Source organism: Arachis duranensis, chromosome 9 (genome assembly GCF_000817695.3).
Source record: "Arachis duranensis cultivar V14167 chromosome 9, aradu.V14167.gnm2.J7QH, whole genome shotgun sequence".
Classification (NCBI taxonomy): Eukaryota; Viridiplantae; Streptophyta; class Magnoliopsida; order Fabales; family Fabaceae; genus Arachis; species Arachis duranensis.
In genome coordinates this window covers 40706396-40719616 of record NC_029780.3, presented here as the reverse complement: position 1 = coordinate 40719616, position 13221 = coordinate 40706396, and the positions used below count along the sequence as shown (strand labels likewise).

The window sequence follows — 13221 nt, the reverse complement described above, 5'->3', positions numbered from 1 at the left end:
AAAGAAAAACTACCAACATAGCGAGAGTCATCAAAAGGAGCAATCTTTCAAAAAAGCAAAAGACTCAATAACAACATGCATTTCAAATATTAAGATACTCCTAGAGCAGTAACAAGCAGACGCACCACCATACAAAAAGGTTCAAACTTTCTAAGTAAGATCAAAACTTTACCAATAATGGAACAATGTAAGAACAAAGGAAGAACGACGAAAGAAGTAAAAGAAAGAAGAACCAACCTGAAACAGGAGGAAGTGCCGATAAAGTTGAAAGCAAAGAGACAAAAATCCGAAATGCCTTTCGAGCAAAGGAAGCCCCAGCAATCACCAATGATGCTACGAAAGAAAGCATTAAGAAGGTTCAGGGAAAGACAGAAAGAACAAAAGAGAAAAGGGGAAGTTACAGTAAACAAAGAGAAAAAGAAAGGAAAAAGCTTTGGGGTAATTCAAAATGAAATAAAGAAAGGGGAAAAAGCAGCAAAGGGAAGAATTAATGGGTAATTGAATCCTCGCATGTTCCCAAGGCAGAGAAACGCGCGTTTCAAAAGAACAAAGGAATGCTTGTTTCAAAAAAAATTATTAAAAGAAAGAAAACATTCTGCATTCAAAGGGAAACTCTACAAAGAAGAAATCAACAAATGCTCGAGTTCATCTTCACCAGAGAAGGATCGAAGTCCTAAAACTAAGGACTCGACCTCAAAAGGAATACCACGCTCGAGCTCCGACCCGGGATGTTTAAACGACAAGTCAACCAACCTTTTCAGGTTAGGGCTATTCGACCTCTTCTCAAAGAGCTCGGCCAAATCGCCATAAGAGGCCCAAGCAAGCCCAAACAAAGGAACACGACCCAAATCTAAAGGCAGCCCAAAGCCTAGAGAGATAAGGGTGGTTCCCTTAAAGATAAGATGTCTTCACTCAAAGATAAGATAAGATAATTATCTTATCTCCAGAAAGATCATTCCACACTATTATAAATACACTGGAGCACCCAGGTATAACTCATACTCTGATTCTACATAAAACCTGCTTAATACCCTTGCTAAATTAAGCATCGGAGTCCCTTACAGGTACCACCACCCTCCGGTGACAAAGGATCAGTAGCATTGCCAGTCCAACAAGTCGGACACGACAGCTCCGGTCGCCACGCACAAGCCGGACCCGTCATCTCCGATCAGTACAGAAGATCTCGTCCGAGATCGACCTACATTTTTAGGTAACCCTCGGAACACCTTGCCTCTTAATTCAAAAACCCAAAAATATACTTCATAGCCAATAACAAGAACACTTTATTTCAATTCCTAGGGAGAACGACCCGAGGTTTGAATACTTCGGTTATTTTATTAGGGTTTGTTACTTCTGACAACCAAATTTTTGCATGAGAGGATTCTTTGTTGGTTTAGAAACTATACTTGCAACGAGAATTTATTTGTCAATTCTTTACCATAAAAAATCCGTTCATCAAAATGGTGCCGTTGCCGGGGAATTGCAATTGTGTGCCTTGTTATTGGTTATTGTGAATATGTTCATATTGTGAATATCTTGATTTTTGGATTGGTTGTTAGTTTTTGCTAGTTTTAGGACTTTGTTTCATTATTTCTTGTTAGATCTTGTTTTTATTTTCTCTTTTCATTATGAATTCTCATCTTTTTAGATATGAGTTTGGTTATAATTATGTTGTAGGAAGTGGAGATTACAATGAAGAGATGCATCAAGGATTGAACAATCAAGAGTGGGAGGAGCCATATGCATATGATCAATCCTCTTGGCAACAACCTCCACCAATGCACTATGAACAAGAGCCATTCTATGATGCATACCAATCAAATGGCTATGTTGATCCTCCTTGTGACTCTCAAGAACCACTACCATATATGCCTATGAGCCATATCCTCAACATAGCCCTCAACCATACTCACAAGCCCCTTTTTACCAAACACCTCCATATGACCCTAATCCTTATCCACCATACCAACAATCATATGAGCCATATGAACCACATGTAGAACCACCACCATCCCAAACTCAACAACCTCCTCTATACTATTACCAAGAAGAACAACCTCCAATCTATGCAAATTTTCACCCACAAGATGAATTCTACTTTCCACCACAACCATCCATGAAAGAATATCCATGTCCATCAATCCAAGAGCAATATGATCTTACTTATGCTTGCAATTTGGAACAAGAATCAAGAGATCGCCTTAAGGAAATAATGGACCGGCTTCAAGCAATCATCCGTCAAAAGATAGACTCATGGGATTCATACCACAAGCAAAACGTGTTCAAGGATGATTGTGGAGAAGCAACCGTGGAGCATGTTATGTAAGAAATGGAAAAAATGGAGAGTGTTGAACCGCCACCCCCTTATCGAGAAGAACCACCTTCCTATCATGAACCCTTTCTCCAAAATAATGAACCCTTCTATCCACCCCAAACCCCAATGGATGAGTATCCCACTTTTCTACGTCAAGGGCAAGAGGAGATACAAAGAGAGGTACTAGGATTCACGGCCGCCTTGGATGAGGTGGTAAACTGATTAGCCTTCTAATACTTGAACCCTCAAAGCACTCCCATGGCTACATGTGGGGAATCAAATGAAGAGCATAGCATGAAGGAGAGATTGGGAATTCCAGTGAAAAATGAGGAATGTTACTTTGTGTTGGAACAATTGGAGGAAGCTATAATTGTTGTAGAAAAGGAAGAAGTGGTTGAAGACTTAGGAGATGTGGAACCTCCATGGGAACCTAGAGTTAAGGGAGATCCTTCCAACAAGATTGAATTTGATGTTGAGGAGGAAAGTGCACAACCTCCAAGGCATATTCCATATGAAGAATTAGATGGGATAAAGCAAAAATTGAGTTCCCTTGGTGATGAAGATCATGCATTAAACCTTGGTGGTGAAGAATCCTTTGAACTTGAAGAACCTTCTCCCGGTGAATTTGGAAGTGTTGTGGAGGTAGACCTCTCTCATCCTCCCACTTATAGTTTTAGTAAGGGAAAAGAGTTAGATAAAATTAATAAGCAAGGGATTAAAATTGAGAAATCTTGTTAAGAGGTGGAGGTCCTAAGAAAAAGAAAGATGGGATTTGAATACACTTTGTTAAGATCCTTGGAAGCTTCTTTACCTAGGTTATCATCTTCTCCTACACTTGAGTGGGTAAAAGTCATCTCTATTAGCTTTATTTGCCCACTTGAGTATGGATTTCTTGAAACTGATGGTCAACTTAGAGAACTTTGCGGGATGAAGCGTAAGAGAAGGATGTTTTGTGGTTGGCATTGCAAAGCAAGGTTCATTTTGGTTGATACATCAAAAATGAGGGACAAAGGTTTGGCTAGTGCGCAACTAGGTGGGTCTAGAAGGAGGATTTGGCACTTCATTGAGAATTCATCTTACTTTCCATCCAAATGGAACAATGATGATCAATTTGAAGATGGGTGTAGAAACAAGATATGGGATCCAAGAATACATGAGGATCAATTTTCGGAGCCCATGGTTTGTGAAGAACTCCATCAAGGCTTGGTGGCATTAATTTTAAAGAATAGAGATTGGAAGTCCAAGCATTGGTGGATGTTCAAGGATGGATTCAAGCACAAGCCACCTTGAGGAGGAGCTCCCTATAAGTCTAACTTAAGGACAATAAACAAAAGTGATAGGTGGGAGACACCCCACCATGGTAACATCTTTTCATTTTTCTTTTTCAAATATTGGTAAACTTAGTTCAACTTCATATTTTGTTGAGTTTGTTGAGTTTATTTAGTAGTTTGGTATGTTAAAGAAGGTTTTATGGTGTTTTGGTAGTTGTTTAGGGGTTAGGAATGCTTGGTTTGGTGCAAGAACTTGGAAAAATTTTGAAAAACAGAGCACCGACCCACGCGTACGCGTCGCCCACGTGTACGCGTCACCCACGCGTACACGTGGCCGTAAGCTTTTTGACCATCCACGTGCACGCGTGCTTCACACATATGCGTGGATCCCAAATTTCCACATTCCAGCCAAAAATCCGAGAGTTGTGCCTGAAGTGTTCTAGACTTGTGCCTTTGGCACAAGCTAACCCACGCATACGCGTCACCCCACGCGTACGCGTCGACACTCTCAATAACCCACCACGCATACGTGTGACTCACGCGTACGCGTCACTCCCATTTCACCATCCCACGCGCACTCGTCGTACGACGCGTACGCGTGGACCGCCTATTTCACCACTCTTCTTTTCTCATCTTCTTTCCATTCCTTCTCTTCTCCTTTCTTCTTCCCTTCTCTTGCCCCTCATCCAACACTTCCAAACACCATTGATAACCATTCCTTTTAGGTAGTTAGTGTTTAGTTAGTTTAATTCTCATTTCATTTTCTCTTTTTCTTTGATAAGTGTTGGATTATTAACTCTGTTTACTGTTTATTGCTACTGATCACTGATAGGATGTTAGTTTAACACCATTTTTATTAATTGCCATTGTTGGATTCTCTTGTTGAGGTTACAATTCATTACCTGGTTTTGAGTTCTTCATGTTTAATATTTTTGAATACCAAGTACATGAGAATTGCCTTTAAAGCAGTTTAAATCTTTGGAATTGCATGTTATAGCTAGCCAACATGTGATTTGAATCTCTTTCTTTGATTAGGCAATTTCTTGATGGATGTTGTGCATTTATCGTAATGTATTGTGTTTCATGATCATATGCATCCATATGTTTATGACTTGAATGCTTTCATGCTTCTTTATTGCTTGTTTGGTTGTTTTAACCTACATGTTAAAAGTATTTCAAACACATTAGAATGAGTGAAGCGCATGCTTCTTTTGTGATATAACTTTTTTATACTAGTGTGTGTTCTAAAAGGCGCAATTTAGAATCCACAAACCTATTTTTCATCAATGTCATACTAATTCACTCACTCAATTCTAGTTATTTTTACCTCATTTGAATAATTTATGCTTCCTTGCTTTAGCATTTACTTTTCTTACTATCATGTCTTCTATTTTCAAGATGAGTCATCTTAGGCAACTTGGAAGCGGAAGAAAGAACACGCAGTATCGGTTGATCCGCCAGCTGAAGATGGCAATCCAGAGAGTCACCATACCCCCTTGTTCAGCTTTGAATGCACCGAGGATGGTGATGAGCGGATAATTTATATGCTTTTTGGCATTGTTTTTAGGTAGTTTTTAGTAAGATCTAGCTACTTTTAGGAATGTTTTTATTAGTTTTATTCAAAATTCACATTTCTGGACTTTACTATGAGTTTGTTTGTTTTTTTGTGATTTCAGGTATTTTCTGGCTGAAATTGAGGGACCTGAGCAAAAATCTGATAGGAGGCTGACAAAGGACTGCTGATGCTGTTGGATTCTAACTTCCCTGCACTTGAAATGGCTTTTCTGGAGCTACAGAACTTCAAATGGCGCGCTCTCAATTGCGTTTGAAAGTAGACATTTAGGGCTTTCCAGCAATATATAATAGTTTATACTTTATTCGAGTTTAGATGACACAAACTGGCGTTCAACGCCAGTTCCATGCTGCATTCTGGTGTAAAACGCTAGAAACACATCACAAACCAGAGTTAAATGCCAAAAACACGTTACAACTTGGAGTTTTACCCTAAGAGGAGCCTTTGCACGTGTAAAGCTCAAGCTCAGCCCACGCACACACCAAAGTGGGCCCCGGAAGTAGATTTCTGCACTTAGACTTATTTCTGTAAATCCTAGTAACTAGTTTAGTATAAATAGAACTTTTTACTATTGTATTAGGGGTCTGATTCCCTATTTTTCGTATTCACATGCTATTTAGGGAGGCTGGCCATTCGGTCATGCCTAGACCTTGTTCTTATGTATTTTCAATGGTGGAGTTTCTACACATCATAGATTAAGGTGTGGAGCTCTGCTGTTCCTCGAGAATTAATGCAATTACTATTATTCTTCTATCCAATTCAGCTTATTCTTATTCTAAGATATTCGCTCCACTTCAACATGATAAATGTGATGATCCGTGACACTTATCATCATTCTCACCTACGAATGCGTGCCTGACAACCACTCCCGTTCTACCGTAGATAGAGCGTGTATCTCTTAGTCTGCATTCCGAAAGATCAGAGTCTTCGTGGTATAAGCTAGAATTATTGGCGGCCATTCCTAAGATCCGGAAAGTCTAAACCTTCTATGTGGTATTCCGAGTAGGATCTGAGATGGGATGACTGTGACAAGTTTCAAACTCGCGAGTGTTGGGCGTAATGACAGATGCAAAAGAATCACTGGATTCAATTCCAACATGATCGAGAACCGACAGATGATTAGCCATGCTGTGACAGAGCATTTGGACCATTTTCACTGAGAGGATGGGAAGTAGCCATTGACAACAGTAACGCCCTACATACAGCTTGCCATGGAAAGGAGTATGAAGGATTGGATGAAGGCAGTAGGAAAGCAGAGATTCAACAGAAACAAAGCATCTCCATACACTTATCTGAAATTCCCACGAATGATTTACATAAGTATCTCTATCTTTATTTTATGCTTTATTTATCTTAATTTTCGAAAACCATTATAACCATTTGAATCCGCCTAACTGAGATTTACAAGATGACCATAGCTTGCCTCATACCAACAATCTCTGTGTGATCGACCCTTACTCACGTAAGGTTTACACTTGGACGACCCAGTGCACTTGCTAGTTAGTTGTGTGAAGTTGTGACAAAGTGTGATTCACGTTTGAGAGCTCCAAGTCTTTGGCGCCATTGTTGATGATCATAATTTCGTGCACAAAGTTTTTGGCGCTGTTGCCGGGGATTGTTCGAGTTTGGACAACTGACAGTTCATCTTGTTGCTCAGATTAGGTAATTTTCTTTTATTTTGTTTTCAAAAAGTTTTCAAAAATTTTTTCTTTGTTTTTATTTTTCTAAAAATAATTTTCAAAAAAATCCAAAAAATAATAAAATCATAAAATCAAAAAAATATTTTGTGTTTCTTGTTTGAGTCTATTGTCAATTTTTAAGTTTGGTGTCAATTGCATGTTTTTAGAATTTAAGCATTTTTTTTTCGAAAAATTCATGCATGTGTTCTTCATGATCTTCAAGTTGTTCTTGACAAGTCTTCTTGTTTGATCTTCATATTTTCTTGTTTTGTGTCCTTTGTTGTTTTTCATATGCATTTTTGCATTCATAGTGTCTAAATATTAAAAATTTCTAAGTTTGGTGCCTTGCATGTTTTCCTTTTCTTGAAAACTTTTCAAAAATAAGTTCTTGATGTTCATCATGATCTTCAAAGTGTTCTTGGTGTTCATCTTGACATTCATAGTGTTCTTGCATGCATCATTGGTTTTGATCCAAAATTTTTGTATTTTGGGTCATATTTGTGTTTTTCTCTCTCCTCATTAAAAATTCAAAAATAAAAAAATATATTTTCCTTATTTTACTCATAATTTTCGAAATCTCTGAGTTGACTTAGTCAAAAATTTTTAAAATAAGTTGTTTCTTGTTAGTCAGGTCAAGATTTCAATTTTATAAATCCTATCTTTTCAAAATCTTTTTCAAAATCAAATCTTTTCTTTTTCTTTTTTGTTATTTTCGAAAAATTTTTTAAATTGATTTTCAAAATCTTTTTCTTATCTTTATTTCATGATTTTCAAAAACTTTACTAACAATTAATGTGATTGATTAAAAAATTTTAAGTTTGTTACTTTCTTGTTAAGAAAGGTTCAATCTTTAAATTCTAGAATAATATCTTTTAGTTTCTTGTTAGTCAAGTAATCAATTTTAATTTTAAAAAAATCAAATCTTTTTAATTTCCTTTTCAAACCTTTTTCAAAATAATTTTCAAAAAAATATCTTTTCAATCATATCTTTTTCAAAAATTTGATTTCAAAATCTTTTCTAACTTCTTATCTTTTTCAAAACCACCTAACTACTTTTCTCTCTCTAACTTTCGAAAATTTCTCACTTTTTTTCAAAATTATTTTTAATTAACTAATTGTTTCAAATTTTAATTTTAATTGTATTTCTTCTCTCAATTTTCGAAAATCACTAACTATTTTTCAAAAAAAAAATTTCAAAATTCTCCCCCTCTCATCTCTTTCTATTTATTTATTTAATTACTAACACTTCTCTTCATCTAAAAATTCGAACTCTCTCTTCTCCTCTATGTTCGAATTTTTCTCCTCTTTTTTTATTATTTTCTTCTTCTAATTATATAAAGGAATCTCTATACTGTGACATAGAGGATTTCTCTTTTGTTCTCTTCTTTTTCATATGAGCAGGAGCAAGGACAAGGACATTCTTGTTGAAGCAGATTTTGAACCTGAAAGGACTCTGAAGAAGAAGCTAAGAGAAGCTAAAGCACAACAATCCAGAGAAAACCTTACAGAGAATCTCGAAAAAGAAAGAGACATGGACGAACCCAATAACAATGGTAGAGGCGCAAGGAAGATGCTTGGTGATTATACTACACCTACTTCCAATTTTTATGGAAGATGCATCTCAATCCCTGCCATTGGAGCAAACAATTTTGAGCTGAAGCCTCAACTAGTTGCTCTAATGCAATAGAACTGCAAGTTCCATGGACTTCCATCAGAAGATCCCTATCAGTTTTTAACTGAGTTCTTGCAGATCTGTGATATTGTTAAGACTAATGGAGTAGATCCTAAAGACTACAGGCTCATGCTTTTCCCTTTTGCTGTAAGAGACAGGGCTAGAACATGGTTGGACTCACAACCTAAAGATTGCCTGGACTCTTGGGATAAGCTGGTCACGGCCTTCTTGGCCAAGTTCTTTCCTCCTCAAAAGCTGAGCAAGCTTAGAGTGGATGTTCAGACCTTCAAGCAAAAAGATGGTGAATCCCTCTATGAAGCTTGGGAAAGATACAAGAAGTTGACCAAAAAGTGTCCTTCTGACATGCTTTCAGAGTGGACCATTTTGGATATATTCTATAATGGTCTATCTGAGCTTTCTAAGATATCACTGAACCATTCTGCAGGTGAATCCATTCACCTAAAGAAAACGCCTGCAGAAGCTCAAGAACTTATTGACATGGTTGCAAATAACCAATTCATGTACACCTCTGAGAGGAACCCTGTGAGTAATGGGATGCCTCAGAAGAGGGGAGTTCTTGAAATTGATGCTCTGAATGCCATATTGGCTCAGAATAAAATGTTGACTCAACAAGTCAACATGATTTCTCAGAGTCTGAATGGATGGCAAAATGCATCCAACAGTACTAAAGAGGCATCTTCTGAAGAAGAAGCTTAGGATCCTGAGAACCCTGCAATGGCAGAGGTGAATTACATGGGTGAACCCTATGGAAACACCTATAATTCCTCATGGAGAAATCATCCAAATTTCTCATGGAAGGATCAACAAAAGCCTCAACAAGGCTTTAATAATGGTGGAAGAAACAAGCTTAGCAATAGCAAGCCTTTTCCATCATCTTCTCTGCAACAGACAGAGAATTCTGAGCAGAGCCCCTCTAGCTTAGCAAATATAGTCTCTGATCTATCTAAGGCCACTTTAAGTTTCATAAATGAAACAAGGTCCTCCATTAGAAACTTGGAGGCACAAGTGGGTCAGCTGAGTAAGAAAATCACTGAAATTCCTCCTAGTACTCTCCCAAGTAATACAGAAGAGAATCCAAAAAGAGAGTGCAAGGCCATTGATATTATCAATATGGTCGAATCCAAAGAGGAAGGGGAAGATGTGAATTCCAAAGAGGAAGACCTCATGGGACGTCCTCCAGAGAGAAGGGAGTTCCCTATTGGGGACCTAAATGAATCTGAGGGTCGTATAGAGACCATAGAGATTTCATTAAACTTTCTTCTGCCATTCATGAGCTCTGAGAACTATTCTTCCTCTGAAGAGGATGAATATGTAACTGAAGAGTAAGTTGCTCAATATCTAGGAGCATCATGAAGTTGAATGCCAAGTTGTTTGGTAATGAGACTTGGAAAGGTGAACCTCCCTTGCTCATTAGTGAACTAGATACATGGGTTCAGCAAACTCTACCTCAAAAGAAACAAGATCCTGGTAAATTTTTAATATTCTGTACCATAAGCACCATGACCTTTAAGAACGCTCTGTGTGACCTGGGGTCAGGTATAAATCTTATGCCACTCTCTGTAATGGAGAAGCTGAGGATCTTTGAGGTACAAGCTGTAAGAATCTCATTAGAGATGGCAGACAAGTCAATAAAACAAGCTTATAGATTGGTAGAGGACGTGTTGGTAAAGGTTAAAGGCCTTTACATCCCTGCTGATTTCATAATCTTAGACACTGGGAAGGATGAGAATGAATCCATCATTCTTGGAAGACCCTTCCTAGCCACAGCAGGAACTGTGATTGATGTTGACAGAGGAGAGCTAGTCCTTCAATTGAATGGGGACTACCTTGTGTTTAAAGCTCAAGGTTATCCTTCTGTAAACATGGAAAAGAGGCACGATAAACTTCTCTCAATACAGAGTCAAACAAAGCCCCCACAGTCAAACTCTAAGTTTGGTGTTGGGAGGCCACAACTGAACTCTAAGTTTCGTGTTGAACCCCCACATTCAAACTCTAAGTTTGGTGTTGGGAGGTTCCAACAATGCTCTGAACATCTGTGAAGCTCCATCAGAGCTCACTGTCAAGCTATAGACATTAAAGAAGCACTTATTGGGAGGCAACCCAATTTTTACTTATCTATGTTTTCTATTGTTCTTTTATGTCTTATTAGGTTTATGATCATGTGGAGTCACAAAACAGTTGCAAAAATTAAAAACAGAATCTAAAACAGCAGAAGAAAAAGCACACCCTGAAGGAAGAGCTTGCTGGCATTTAAACGCCAGTAAAGAGCATTTGGCTGGCGTTCAAACGCCAGGATTGCACCCTGAGGAAAGCTGGCGTTAAAACGCCAGAAATAAGTAGCAAAGTGGTGTTTAACGCCAGAAACAAGCATAGAGCTGGCGTTTAACGCCAGAAACAAGCATCAGTCTGGCGTTAAACGCCAGGATTGCATACAGAAGGCATTTTACATGCCTAAAGGGTGCAAGGATGAGAAATCCTTGACACTTCAGGATCTGTGGACCCCACAGGATTCCCACCTACCTTCTCCCTCTCTCTTACACCTTTTCATAACACTCTTCCCCAAACATCATTCACCACTCACATCCACTATATAAACCCCCTATCCTTCTTCATTTTCACACAACACCACCCTCTCTTCTCCCCCTTGGCCGAAACCAAACCTCTCTCCCTCTCCTCCATATCTTCTTCTTCTTCTATTCTTTTCTTCTTTTGCTCGAGGGCGAGCAACATTCTAAGTTTGGTGTGGTAAAAACATTGCTTTTTTTGTTTTTTCCATAACCATTTACGGCACCTAAGGCCGGAGAAACCTCTAGAAAGAGGAAAGGGAAGACAAAAGCTTCCACCTCCGAGTCATGGGAGATGGAGAGATTCTTCTCAAAGGTCCATCAAGACCACTTCTATGAAGTTGTGGCCAAGAAGAAGGTGATCCCCGAGGTCCCTTTCATGCTCAAGAAAAATGAGTATCCAGAGATCCAACATGAGATCCAAAGAAGAGGTTGGGAAGTTCTTACCAACCCCATTCAACAAGTCAGAATCTTAATGGTTCAAGAGTTCTATGCCAATGCATGGATCACTAGGAACCATGATCAAGGTATGAACCCGAATCCAAAGAATTATCTTACAATGGTTCGGGGGAAATGCTTAGATTTCAGTCCGAAAAATGTAAGGTTGGTGTTCAACTTGCCTATGATGCAAGAAGATGCACGCCCCTACACTAGAAGGGTCAACTTTGATCAAAGGTTGGACCAAGTCATCATGGACATATGTATGGAAGGAGCTCAATGGAGAAGAGACTTAAAAGGCAAGCCGGTTCAATTGAGAAGACTGAACCTTAAGCCTGTGGCTAGAGGATGGTTGGAGTTCATCCAACGCTCCATCATCCCCACTAGCAACCGATCTGAAGTAACTGTGGACCGGGCCATCATGATCCATAGCATCATGATTGGAGAGGAGGTAGAAGTTCATGAAGTCATATCTTTAGAACTTTACAAAGTAGCCGAAAAGCCCTCCACCTTGGCAAGGCTAGCTTTTTCTCATCTCATTTGCCATCTATGCTCTTAGCTGGAGTTGTCATAGAAGGAGACATCCTCATTAAAGAGGACAAGCCCATCACTAAGAAAAGGATTGAGCAAACAAGAGAGCCCATTCATGGATCTCAAGAGACGCATGAGGAAGCTCATCATCAAGAAATCCCTGAGATGCCTCAAGAGGATGCACTTTCTTCCAAACAACTATTGGGAACAACTCAACACTTCTCTAGAAGGATTGAGTCATGACATGAACCAATTAAGGGTGGAACACCAAGAGCACTCCATCATTCTCCATGAGAGTAGAGAAGATCAAAGAGCTATGAGGGAGAAGCAACAAAGGCAAGGAAGAGACATAGAGGAGCTCAAGAACACCATTGGTTCTTCAAGAAGAAGGTGCCACCCTGATGAGCGGATAATTTGTACGCTTTTTGGCATTGTTTTTAGTATGTTTTTAATATGATCTAGTTAGTTTTTAGTATATTTTTATTAGTTTTTAGTTAAAATTCACTTTTCTGGACTTTACTATGAGTTTGTGTGTTTTTCTGTGATTTCAGGTATTTTCTGGCTGAAATTGAGGGACCTGAGCAAAAATCTGATCCAGAGACTAAAAAGGACTGCAGATGCTGTTGGATTCTGACCTCCCTGCACTCGAAGTGGATTTTCTGGAGCTACAGAAGCCCGATTGACGCGCTCTCAACGGCGTTGGAAAGTAGACATCCTGGGCTTTCCAGAAATATATGATAGTCCATACTTTGCCCAAGATTTGATGGCCCAAAAGTCACCCTTAGAATTTCCAGTGTTAAACGCCGGAACTGGCACAAGGATGGGAGTTAAACGCCCAAACTGGCACCAAAGCTGGCGTTTAACTCCAAGAAAAGTCTCTACACGAAAATGCTTCAATGCTCAGCCCAAGCACACACCAAGTGGGCCCGGAAGTGGATTTTTATGTCATTTACTCATCTCTGTAACCCTAGGCTACTAGTTCTCTATATATAGGACCTTTTACTATTGTATTTTAATCATCTGATCTTTGGAATCTTTTGATCTTTAGATCTTTTGATCACTTTGGGAGGCTGGCCATTCGGCCATGCCTAGACCTTGTTCTTATGTATTTTCAACGGTGGCGTTTCTACACACCATAGATTAAGGTGTGGAGCTCTG

At 38.9% G+C, this 13221-nt stretch overlaps 1 non-coding gene across 1 annotated transcript; it reads right to left on the bottom strand.

Annotated features, from left to right (window-relative positions):
* Positions 1 to 8770: 8770 nt before the first annotated feature.
* Positions 8771 to 8878, bottom strand: LOC127741924 (small nucleolar RNA R71). The gene has a single exon (XR_008003112.1). It is a non-coding gene; the product is annotated as a small nucleolar RNA R71 (small nucleolar RNA).
* Between the last annotated feature and the right edge of the window lie 4343 nt (positions 8879 to 13221).